Source organism: Heteronotia binoei, chromosome 19 (genome assembly GCF_032191835.1).
Source record: "Heteronotia binoei isolate CCM8104 ecotype False Entrance Well chromosome 19, APGP_CSIRO_Hbin_v1, whole genome shotgun sequence".
NCBI lineage: Eukaryota > Metazoa > Chordata > Lepidosauria > Squamata > Gekkonidae > Heteronotia > Heteronotia binoei.
The window spans coordinates 25789622-25801171 of NC_083241.1; the positions used below are offsets into that span (position 1 = coordinate 25789622).

Below are 11550 nucleotides of genomic sequence, written 5' to 3' on the forward strand. Positions count from 1 at the left end.
ACAGGGCAGGCGCTTTTGGAAGCTGCTTGGACACTTCCCCCAGGATTTATCAACTTCCCCCAGACTGAATGCGGTGTGGTGTCAAAGTATCCCCCAAATTCATACCAAATTTTGGCCACAGTGAGAATTGCCCGGTGGCCCATTTGAAGCATGCCTCTTGAGCCTCATTTATTGCCATTTGCGTTTTTGAAGGCAAGACAGGGCAGGCTGTTTGGGTTCTTTGTTTCATAGAATCATAGATTCACAGAATCAAAGAGTTGGAAGCGACCTCCAGGGTCATCTAGTCCAACCAAACTGTGGGAGGGACGGTGGCTCAGTGGTAGAGCATCTGCTTGTTAAGCAGAAGGTCCCAGGTTCAATCCCTGGCATCTCCAAAAATGGTCCAGGGAAGTAGGCGTGAAAATCCTCAGCTTGAGACCCTGGAGAGCCGCTGCCAGTCTGAGAAGACAATACTGACTTTGATGGACCAAAGGTCTGATTCAGTATAAGGCAGCTTCATATGTTCAATCTCCTGCACAATGCAGGAAACTCACAAACACCTCCCCCTAAATTCACAGGATCTTCATCGCTGTCAGATGGCCATCTAGCCTCTGTTTAAAAACATCCAAGGAACGAGAGCCCACCACCTCCATCACATTTAAAGGTTCCACTGAGGAATCGCTCTAACGGTCAGAAAGTTTTTCCTAATGTTGAGCTGGAAACTCTTTTGATTTAATTTCAACCCACTGGTTCTGGCCCTACTTTCCGGGGCCACAGAAAACAATTCCACACCATCCTCTAGATGAGAGCCCTTCAAGTACTTGACGATGGTGATCATATCACCTCTCAGCCGCCTCCTCTCCAGGCTACCAAGCAGATGCTCTACCACTGAGCCACCATCCCTCTCCCAAGAGGGACAAAGGTGGGGGGAGGAGGAGTTGCCAGGTCTGTGTTGGAAAATATCTGAAGACTTTGGGGGCGGATCCAGGAGAGTGCGGAGTTTGGGTAGGGGCCTCAGCATGGTACAGTGCTATAAAGTCCACCCTTCAAAGCAGCCATTTTCTCCAGGGGAGCTGATCTCTGCCAGCTGAAGATTAGTTATAAAAGCAGGAGATCTCCAGGCCCCACCTGGAGGCTGGCAACCCTATCCCACCCTTCACTTGGGAGTCTCAGAGCAGCTTACAGTTTCCTTTCCCTTCCTCTCCCCACAACAGACACCCTGTGAGGTAGGTAGGGCTGAGAGAGCTTTCCAAGAACTGCTCCTTAGCAGAACAGCTCTGCAGAGAACTTGTGGCTGACTCAAGGTCACAGCAGCAGCTGCATGTGGAGACTCAAACCCGGTTCTCCTAGATTAGAGTCTGCACACTTAACCACTACACCAAATGGGCTCTCCTGGAAAAAAGGTATCCTGCATATGCAAACTCTCAACAGTCTTGTGTCTGTAAACTCTCAGCAAAATTCCTCAAACAAGGATCAGGTAAAGATGGTAAAATGTATTGATATGACCCCAGAGAACAAAAAATGCAGCTCAGTCTATGATTAATTGGTGACAAGATCTTGGCTGTTTAGGGTTGATTCTGATTTTATGAGCATTGAAACTGCCTGCAGAAAATGAGAGTAGACGACTTAAGATAACGCAAAGCAAGAGAGAAGTGATGGTGCTATGCAATGTAGATGGATTTTTAAAATATCTTTTGTCAAATTTAGAAGCAGCCGTAGATTTTGCTCCCTTGACCAAGAAACCCCAGGGTGATCATACAGGAAGTTTATCCACTTGTGCGTCTATGACTGGATTCCCATGCAGATTAAGGGTGTAACTCTGTTTAGGATGGCACTATAATAAGCCACACTCTGGTGTGCTTTGCTTTGTTTTTTAGGAGAGGCACTGGCAAATCTATAACATTCACTTTCAAGATTATTCATTATCAGAAATGGAAAGTTACTTGGAAAATTATTCCTGGATTTTTAATTTTTTGGAGAGAGCAAGTGAGCTGGGAACACAACAGCGCTTCCTTTTCATGTTTTAAAGAGAGCTCAAAAGAGGATGGGAGGATGGATACCAGAAAAGAGGACAATTCTTCTAAAAAGAGGCCATTGAGTAACCCAACTTTCAACTTTGGGAATTGAAAAGGGGGCTCCTTTTCGTTACTGTTATTCAAAATGACACACTTCCCCCCCCCCTTCCTAAAAATGCTAACAGCGAAACTGGAAGCCCCAGCTTTGATTAGCCATACCAAAACGGGTGGGTGGGTGGGGTGTTGAAGGGTTTTTAATCCCCTCTCCTCCTTCCTGAATGCTTTCCCAACCAAACTGTGCACAAGCAGATCTTAAGACACATTCATTTTGTGCCTTTAGCAACGCGCTCCAGCAATTAAACCGGGGCAGGGGTTAGCTACAGGGACTGATCATTAATTTGCCCAATCTCAAGATCCTTCTCTAAAAATAAAATAAAATACACCGTAAAGGTGCATTCTCCATCAACTCTGCAGCTTGGCACAACACCGGGTTGGGAGGATCCGCCTCAGCTGCAGAACTAGGGCTTTTTTTGTAGCAGGAACTCCTTTGCATATTAGGCCACACACCCCTCCCATGTAGTCAATCCCCCTGGAGCTTACAGCAGGCCCTGTACTAAGAGTCCTGTAAGCTCTTGGAGGATTGACTGCATTAGGAGTGCATGGCCTAATATGCAAAGGAGTTCCTGCTATTAAAAAAGTCCTGTGCAGAACCGTTCCAACAGAACTCTGTGGCTTGTTGGCACACTCGCTCCCAAGTCAGTCAGGGTCCTCTGCTCACTTTGGGTCAGCCGCAACACAACACAAAACGGTTCTGCCTGCAGCTCTGCCTGCTGCGCATGGCAGCGATTCAGCATGCCTGTTGCAGCCCTCCCAAACGTTCCTATAACAGACTTATTGGTAATATCATCTGCGAGTGTGTGTTTGTGTGTGTGCGTTTTGAAAAGCAAAGCCTCCAGAGAAGTCAGGATGCACTGTCAGAACATGACAACACATTGAAGAAGTGGGAACGCGTACATGCTGCTTGGGGAGGAAGGGGAGAGAGGGCCGAGGGGGAAGCCAAAAGAAATCAGATGGGCTGGCAACGCCGGCAGGCTGCGGGCGCAGAAGCACCTCACCGAGGGCATCCGGCCGAGCTTAGGAAATCTACTCACATTCACAGATTGCCCTGGAATTATTAGCATCGCAAATTGTACAACAGCAAGTGAACCGTGCTGGAAGTTATTGCGAAGGCTGTTGAGCGGTGTTTCGTTTGGGAGGTGGAAAAAAGGTCAAGGCAATAGACCTGACATTAATATCTAATGTGACTTTGTGTGTGTGTGTGAATGAGCTAGATCAGGTCCTTCTCTCACCCATGACATTGAATTCTTGGATGGCTTTAAGACCTAACATCAGGGCTGCATAACTCTTAGGGCTAGGGCTGGCCCTAGACTGGCTGGTGCCCTAGGCAAGGCTAACTTCTGGCACCCCCTCTGCACTAATAACTGCACTGAGGTGATAGGATCCCCATCTTCAAGTATTTGAAGGGCTGTCATCTAGAGGATGGTGCAGAGTTGTTTTCTGTGGCCCCGGAAGGTAGGACCAGAACCAGTGGGTGGAAATTAAATCAAAAGAGTTTGCGGCTCAACATTAGGAAGAACAACCTGACTGTTAGAGCAATTCCTCAGTGGAACAGGCTTCCTTGGGGGATGGTGGGCTCTCCTTCCTTGGAGGTTTTTAAACAGAGGCTAGATGGCCATCTGACAGCAAGGAAGATCCTGTGAACTTAGGGGGAGATTTGTGGGTTTCCTGCATTGTGCAGGGTGTTGGACTAGATGACCCTGGAGGTCACTTCCAACTCTATCATTCTATGATTCTACATGGGGGGCACCCAGAAGGCCAGCACCCTAGGCAGTCACCTAGAATGCCTAGTGGCAGGGCTGGCCCCGCCTGGAGTTGTCACCTCTGGGTTGGGAAACTCCTGGTGATTTTGGAGCACAGTCTGGGGACAGACTTCGTAGGGAGGTGACACCATAGAGTCCATCCTCCAAAGCTGCTATTTCCTCCAGGGGGACCAATCCCTGGAGTCTGGGAATCCGCTGTGACTCTGGGCAAACGCCAGGTCCCACCTGGAGGTTGGCAACCCTAATTTCACACATTTCTTTCATTACAATGGCTCAGACGGTAACTGCCCTAATTTCTTTTGGAGATATGCTTGTGCAAATGCACCCTGCTGGGGAACCCTTGGCCCTTGGGCTGGGGAACACTTGGCCCACTATGGTTCTCTGGCGCATGCCCTTCACACATCCCCAGGCCTGTACAGAGATTAATCTTCCCCTCCCAGGGGGAGATGTGCTGCAAAACATGCATGACAATTAGGAAGTGGCCCTTGTTAGTAGGTGTGTGCTGCTTTCTAAAAGAGACTGGTGTGTGTTTGTGTGTGATGGGAGGACAGCAAATGAGTTCCCCTCTGCAGGAAAAACTAGGAAAAGAGGCAACTGGATTTGTGAGAGAGCCACTTTGGTGTAGTGATTAAGTGAGCGGACTCTTATCTGGGAGAACCGGGTTTGATTCCCCACTCCTTCACTTGCAGCTGCTGGAAAGGCCTTGGGTCAGCCATAGCTCTTGCAGAGTTGTCCTTGAAAGGGCAGCTTCTGTCAGAGCTCTCTCAGCCTCACCCACCTCACAGGGTGGTAAAGGAGATTGTAGGCTGCTCTGAGATGCTGAGATTCAGAGTGAAGGATGGGGTATAAATCCAATATCATCACCACCACCACCACCATCTGCTCTTCCCCATTCATATTATCTACCAGGCCTTAAGTGCAGGGTCTCTAGCCACATACAACTCACTCCCTGCACGCATGAGATCATGTCGAGGAAGAACGGTCCAGCCTATCATTCTTCCTGATATGCTGTCTTTCTACAGGCCAGGAAGACCCCACCCACCACAGAACATGCTGAACATAAAAGAACCCCCGCTGGGCAATGCTGAAAGGGCTTCTAATGTGGCAACCTGTTTCCCAGCCAGCCAAATGTCTCTGAGAAACTCAGCACAACAATCCTTGCCCAGCTGGCACTCAAGCAGGGCTTCTTTTGTAGCAGGAACTCCTTTGCATATTAGGCTGCACACCCCTGATGTAGCCAATCCTCCTGGATTACAGTATATAATAGTAGTAGGCCCTGTAAGCTCCAGGAGGATTAGCTACATCAGGGGTGTGCGGCCTAATATGCAAAGGAGTTCCTGCTACAAAAAAAGTTCTGTTGAGAGGTCACTGCTTTGGAGCATGGAAGCATCATTTGGTTAACTGCAGCCACTGATCAAGCTATCCACTCTATGGAATCTTGGGACGACCCAGAATCTGCTTATAAGAACTCCGCCCTAAAACTTGTCAAGTTCCTGTTGCTGAGATTGACTACTTTTGGAAGTGTCGTCCTACGCTAGCCAGCTGCCACCTCCTTGGAGGAGGAGAATTCAGAGGCGGCGGGTTCTGCACAGGTGGAATGCCCACCTGAGGGCTGGGCTGAGAAACAGATCCAATGGGAGAAGCATCAGGAAGAGGAGAATGCTTCCCAGTCACAGCCAGGCTGCTCAGTTTGGTGTAGTGGTTTGGTGTAGTGGTTAAGTGTGCAGACTCTTATCTGGAAGAAGCGGGTTTGATTCCCCACTCCTCCACTTGCAGCTGCTGGAATGGCCTTGGGTCAGCCATAGCTCTGGTAGAGGTTGTCCTTGAAAGGGCAGCTGCTGTGAGAGCCCTCTCAGTCTCACCCACCTCACAGGGTGTCTGTTGTGGGGGTAGAAGATATAGGAGATCGTAAGCCGCTCTGAGTCTCTGATTCAGAGAGAAGGGCGGGGTATAAATCTGCAGCCTTCTTCTTCATTCCAGCAGGAGAAAGAAAGGATGCAGAGGCCAGGGCCTCAGTCTTCACAGCCTGCCCCCCCCCCCCGAACCTGCAGAGCACAGAAGAAGGAAGGAGCGCTTGACAGCTTTAGAGAGAAGATGGAGCACTCACCTGATCACACAGCAGTGATCAGTTTTAATTCCTGGAGTGGAGCCTTTACAGGATCAAGACTGACAAGCTGTTAGGAAGCACTGAGGACCTACACCTGAAGGAAAATGAATACACCAGGAAGACTGATACTAGGCCTTGCTGGAGGGGGTGAGACAGCAGAAGGAGGCAGATAAAGGGAACACACTGAGCAAGGCTTGGTGTGAAGGCAACATTGTTTGCCATCCTGACTTGCTGCCCTGTACTCTGTTCTTGTTAACCTCTGCTTGCTTTTACAGATAGAACCCAATTTTGTTGTTGTTGTTTATAATGTATGTTACATGTTAAAAAGTAAATCAGGTGGATAGGAACACCTCTGGGAAAGACATGTTCTCAGTTGAACTCAGACTTGCAAGAAATAGAGCAATTAACAGACTGATTTTATTGCCTTATGACACTCTCACCATCAATCTTTCATTCTGATATGTTGCTGCTTTATTGGTTTCCCATGCAAATGCTATCCAGACCAAATGTTCTTGCAATTTGTTGATTTCACTATTTTGCCATTGTTTTCTAACTCTGTGCCACCTTGCATTCTTAAGCACATCTCACCAGGTATTCATAGCTCTGCTCACTGTACCCCATTCCATTGTCTGATGAAGTGTGCTTGCATACGAAAGCTTACATTCTGAATAAAACTTGGTTGGTCTTAATGGTGCTACCAGGCTTCTACTTTGTTCTATTGCTTCAGACCAACACGGCTCCTCACCAGGATCTAGCTAAAACCTAGACCTTGTACTCTGTACTGGTTCCCAAGCCCTGGACTCTGAACCACTGGCGCGCTGGACTAGTTTGTAGACTGTGCTCTTGTATCTGCTGTACTTCTTACTGTTGTATTTTGCGTATCCAGGAAACCCTGGGTAGAGCAAAAATGTTAGACTTTCCCCTAAATGTGACTGGAAGATGGGCTATCCTCACAGGGATTTGTGGCCCTGAAAGAGACAGCCTTGCAGAAATAAGAGTGCTGCTGGAGGGCTGGATGAAGATCTTCCTTCCCCAGAACTCCAGGACAGCTGCAAGGCTGGAGAAGGGTCATTGCAAGCTTTAAAAACATAGAAGGTAAAGGTAGTCCCCTGTGCAGGCACCAGTCATTTCCAACTCTGGGGTGATGTCGCATCACAATGTTTTAACGGCAGACTTTTTACGAGGTGGTTTGCCATTGCCTTCCCAGTCATCTACACTTTCCCCCCAGCAAGCTGGGGACTCATTTGAGCGACCTCGGAAGGATGGAAGGCTGAGTCAACCTGGAGCCAGCTACCTGAACGCAGCTTCTGCCGGGACGGAACTCAGGTCGTGAGCAGAGCGCTCGGACTGCAGTACTGCAGCTTTAACACTCTGTGCCACGGGGCTTCAGCTTTACAAAACTGCAATTCTTTTGTTTCAAATCCTTGCGAGTCACGCCAGGTGCCAATACTGGCATAAAGCTGGGTGCATGTGCTGATCGTTGTCATCATGATGGCAATCTTTCCCACTTGGGTTCTGCTGACTGGCTCCATCGGCCCCTGGAAGTTCTGGGCCCAAACCAGACTGAGTCCTGGAGGTGCTGATCCTGCCAGAGAAGAGGGCAGAAGGTCTGGGTGCCAGCACTCGCTTCAATTTGCATGTGTCAATTCACATTACCACATGCTCATTGAAAGCTTCCCAATGGTTAGCACTTTACAAAAAAAGTGTGGCCCACTGAACATTGGCCAGGTGGTGACCTTTCAAACAGAGGCCTGAATGATCCTAATTAGAAAGGCTATCAAGGCCCCATTGGGTTGGGAGGCCTTTTTCTTTTTTGTCAGATTCCTGGCAATTCTGCTGACAGCTGGCACTTTTCAAGGCTGCAGTCTCCTGCCTGATTCATAAAACTGATACCAGCTTCAGGTTGGGAAATTCTTGGAGATTTGGGGGTGGGTAGAGCCCCGTGGCGCAGAGCGGTAAAGCTGCAGTACTGCAGTCCTAAGCTCTGCTCAAGACCTGAGTTTCTCGTGGGTATTCAATGAAATTGCTCAGCAGTCAGGTTAGAACGGATAAAAGGAAGTACTTCTTCACCCAAAGGGTGATTAACATGTGGAATTCACTGCTGCAGGAGGTGGTGGCGGCTACAAGCATAGACAGCTTTAAGAGGGGATTGGATAAAAATATGGAGCAGAGGTCCATCAGTGGCTATTAGCCATAGTATATATATATGTGTGTGAGTGTATACACACACATATATTGGCCACTGTGTGACACAGAGTGTTGGACTGGATGGGCCATTGGCCTGATCCAACATGGCTTCTCTTATGTTCTTATGAGTTTGATCCCAGTAGAAGCTGGTTCAGGTAGCCGGCTCAGGGTTGACTCAGCCTTCCATCCTTCCGAGGTCAGTAAAATGAGTCCCCAGCTTGCTGGGGGGAAAGTGTAGATGACCAGGGAAGGCAATGGCAAACCACCCTGCAAAAAGTCTGCCGTGATAACATCATGATGCAACGCCACCCCAAAGTCGGAAACGACTGGTGCTTGCACATGGGACCATCTTTACCTTTATGTGGAGAGGGTGAGGTTTGGGGAAGGGAAGGAGCTCAGCTGGGTCTAATGCCATGGAGTCTACCCTCCGATGCCACCGTCTCCTCTGTTGTCTGAAGATCAGCTGTAATTCTGGGAGATCTCCAGACCCCACTTGGAGGCTGGCAGCCCAGTGATATTCTCCAATGCAGACCACGCCAGCTCTTTGCTAGCCAGGCAAGCATCCTCAAATCAGAAGAACTGCCCCCCAGAGATTACCCACCTTGTTTTTGCGGTGGAAGCAGACTTTGCACTGCTGGGATTCGCCAGAGGCACCACCTGAAGCTGCCTTGCACTGAATCAGACCCTTGGGCCATCCAGACCAGTATTGTCTACTCAGGATGGCAGCAGCTCTCCAGGGTCTCAGGCTGAGGTCTTTCACATCACTTCATGCCTGGTTCTATTAAACTGGAGACACCAGGGATCGAACCGGGGACTTTCTGCATGCCAAGCCGATTCTCTACCACTTAGCCACAGCCGGCCACAGCTACTTAGGGTCCAAAATATGATGTATCCAAGGCACAGGAATTGTGCATCTGCTTCAGGGTTGGAGTGGGGCAGTTGCCAGGGAAGGCCCAGGGCTTCTGGCAGAGCCCACTGCTGTGCTGACACCTCTCCCCAATACCCTTCCCGTACCCATGCTCCCAGCACCATCGGAGAGACGGATACAGGGAATGCTGTTAACATGCAGAAAAGGGGCTTGTAAGCGGGAGGGTGTGTGTGTGCATAGGCTGGTAAACACCAGGGGTGGAATTCTAGCAGGAGCTCCTTTGCATATTAGGCCACACATCCCTGATGTAGCCAATCCTCCAAGAGCTTACAAGGCTCTTTTTTGTAAATTCTTGGAGGATTGGCTACATCAGGGGTGTGTGGCTTAATATGCAAAGGAGCTCTTGCTAGAATTCCACCCCTGGTAAGCACAGACGTGGGTGGGCAGGAAGGGAGACACCAGCAGGAGTGGGCAGGGGGTCCTCCAAAAGCCCTCAGCTCTAGCCCCTCCCCCTCAAAAAAAACCACACACTTCTATAACCAGCTCTGCTCTGCTTTCCAATCAGGGCACATTTCTCGAACTCACTGTTAGGAGGCCTCTCTTCCCGATCAAGCCCAGACTTGTCACCACAGAGGGCAACCCGCCAGGCTGACAGACGGACAAGCCGAGAGGCGTGCCAAAGGCCCAGTCGGTACGTCAGCCCTGAGAAACAGGGAGCTGGGTTCGGGGCCAAGAATGTCAACATGTCTGATGGCAGAACGTTTTCTGGGGACTGAGGCTTAGCAAGCGGGGCGCCGCTCTTCTCGCTCAAAGCTTTTCTCGGGTCTGCCAAAAGCAGGCCCAGCAGGGTTGGGATATGCGCTCTCCGAGAGAAGAGGAGAAATATTGCGCAGATGTCTCTGGCCCGTCGGCAGGCTTTGTGCAATAGAGCAGGAACTGCCTGGCTCCTTAAGAAGAAGGCTGCTTTCGCAAGACAATGAAAACATGTTCCCGTCTGTCCCGTGAATCTTTGTACTGACACCACACTGATCTGTATCAGCAACTTTACAACCTACCATGGAATATGCTTACCTGGGGCGACAGGGCTGCGTATGCAGCTGCCAGATCCCAATTTAATGTTTAGAGAACAACTTTCAGTGCTGGGGTTGAATGCACACCTCTGCACTTGTGAATACATGAAGGTGCCTTACACAGAGGTCGGACCCAAGGTTAATTTTTTTTAGCAGGGACTCCTTTGCATATTAGGCCACGCACCCCTGATGTAGCCAATAGAAGGAAGAGAAGCTTGGCTCAGTAGCTCTGCTATGCAGTTGAGAGAGCCTGGCAAAGCAAGTTCTGCCTACCAACCTTCCTCCCCCCCCCCAAGGGAGGAGCCTCAGCCAATGGAGAAAATTGAGGTTTTGCTCTGTAGCTCCTGTGCGATTTAAGCCTTGCAAAGCTAGCTGTTATGCAGAAGGAAGCAAGAGAGAGGGAGAAGGAAGCAGATGACAGCCAGTTACTTGGGGTCCTGATAGGAGCCCTCTGGTGGCCTGATTCGGCCCCTGGGCCACATGTTTTACACCCCTTGAATAGACCACCACAACCCTGTGCCTCCCCCTGCCTGCATGGAAGTGCTGATTAATGCAGCTGGCATTTCTACACTGTCATGGCCAGGTGGCCTGAATTGCACACTCATGCAGGGGGATCACACATGGGCCAACAGCTCATGTGGACACCCTTCCAATTCAAGGGAAGGGTTGCAAATGCAACCTACCAAAGGATGTATTCGGCTTGATTCCCATTTTCCATATTCATTTATATATTCAGACAGTTCTGGCAGCAGGAGCCCAAGAGAATATCATGATCAGGGCAGTGCAGCCTTTTCGAGGTTGTGCAGGATATCCACAGAGGACCAAACAGTTAACTTAGGCTAGGGCCATAGCTCAATGGCTCCTCCCCTCCTGGTCCCCTGGGGAAGGAAGGAAAGAGCTAGTGCTTCCTTTGCCCAGTTCCCTGGATCCCATGGGAGAAATACAAAGAAAGCACATTTAAGAACAATGAGTGCTAATGTTTTAAGCATGTTTTAAGGTGGTTTTTTTTTAAAAAAAAATCTTTAATTGTGTTTGTCTGTTTCCTTTATAAATCTCTGCTACCTAATCTTAAATAGGTACACACATGGTCTGGCCTGACAAGGTCTCATTTATGTCAGATCCAGCCTTCATAATGAACGAGTATGATGCCCCTGATCTATGCAATCATATTCATTTAGGAAGGCATAAAACCTTGTGGCCAAGGAGCTACCTTCCACATGGAGCCGTCAGTCTACAAAACATATGAACATAGGAAGCTGCCTTATACTGAATCAGACCCTCAGTCCATCAAAGTCAGTGTTGTCTACTCAGACTGGCAGCGGCTCTCCAGGGTCTCAAGCTAAGGTTTTTCACACCTACTTGCCTGGACCCTTTTTTAGTTGGAGATGCCGGGGATTGAACCTGGGACCTTCTGTTTACCAAGCAGATGCTCTACCACTGAGCC

The 11550-nt window shown here is 49.2% G+C and overlaps 1 non-coding gene across 1 annotated transcript; it reads left to right on the forward strand.

Moving 5' to 3' along the window:
- Positions 1 to 307: 307 nt before the first annotated feature.
- On the forward strand, positions 308 to 374 carry TRNAN-GUU (transfer RNA asparagine (anticodon GUU)). The gene has a single exon. It is a non-coding gene; the product is annotated as a tRNA-Asn (tRNA).
- The last annotated feature ends 11176 nt before the right edge of the window (positions 375 to 11550 follow it).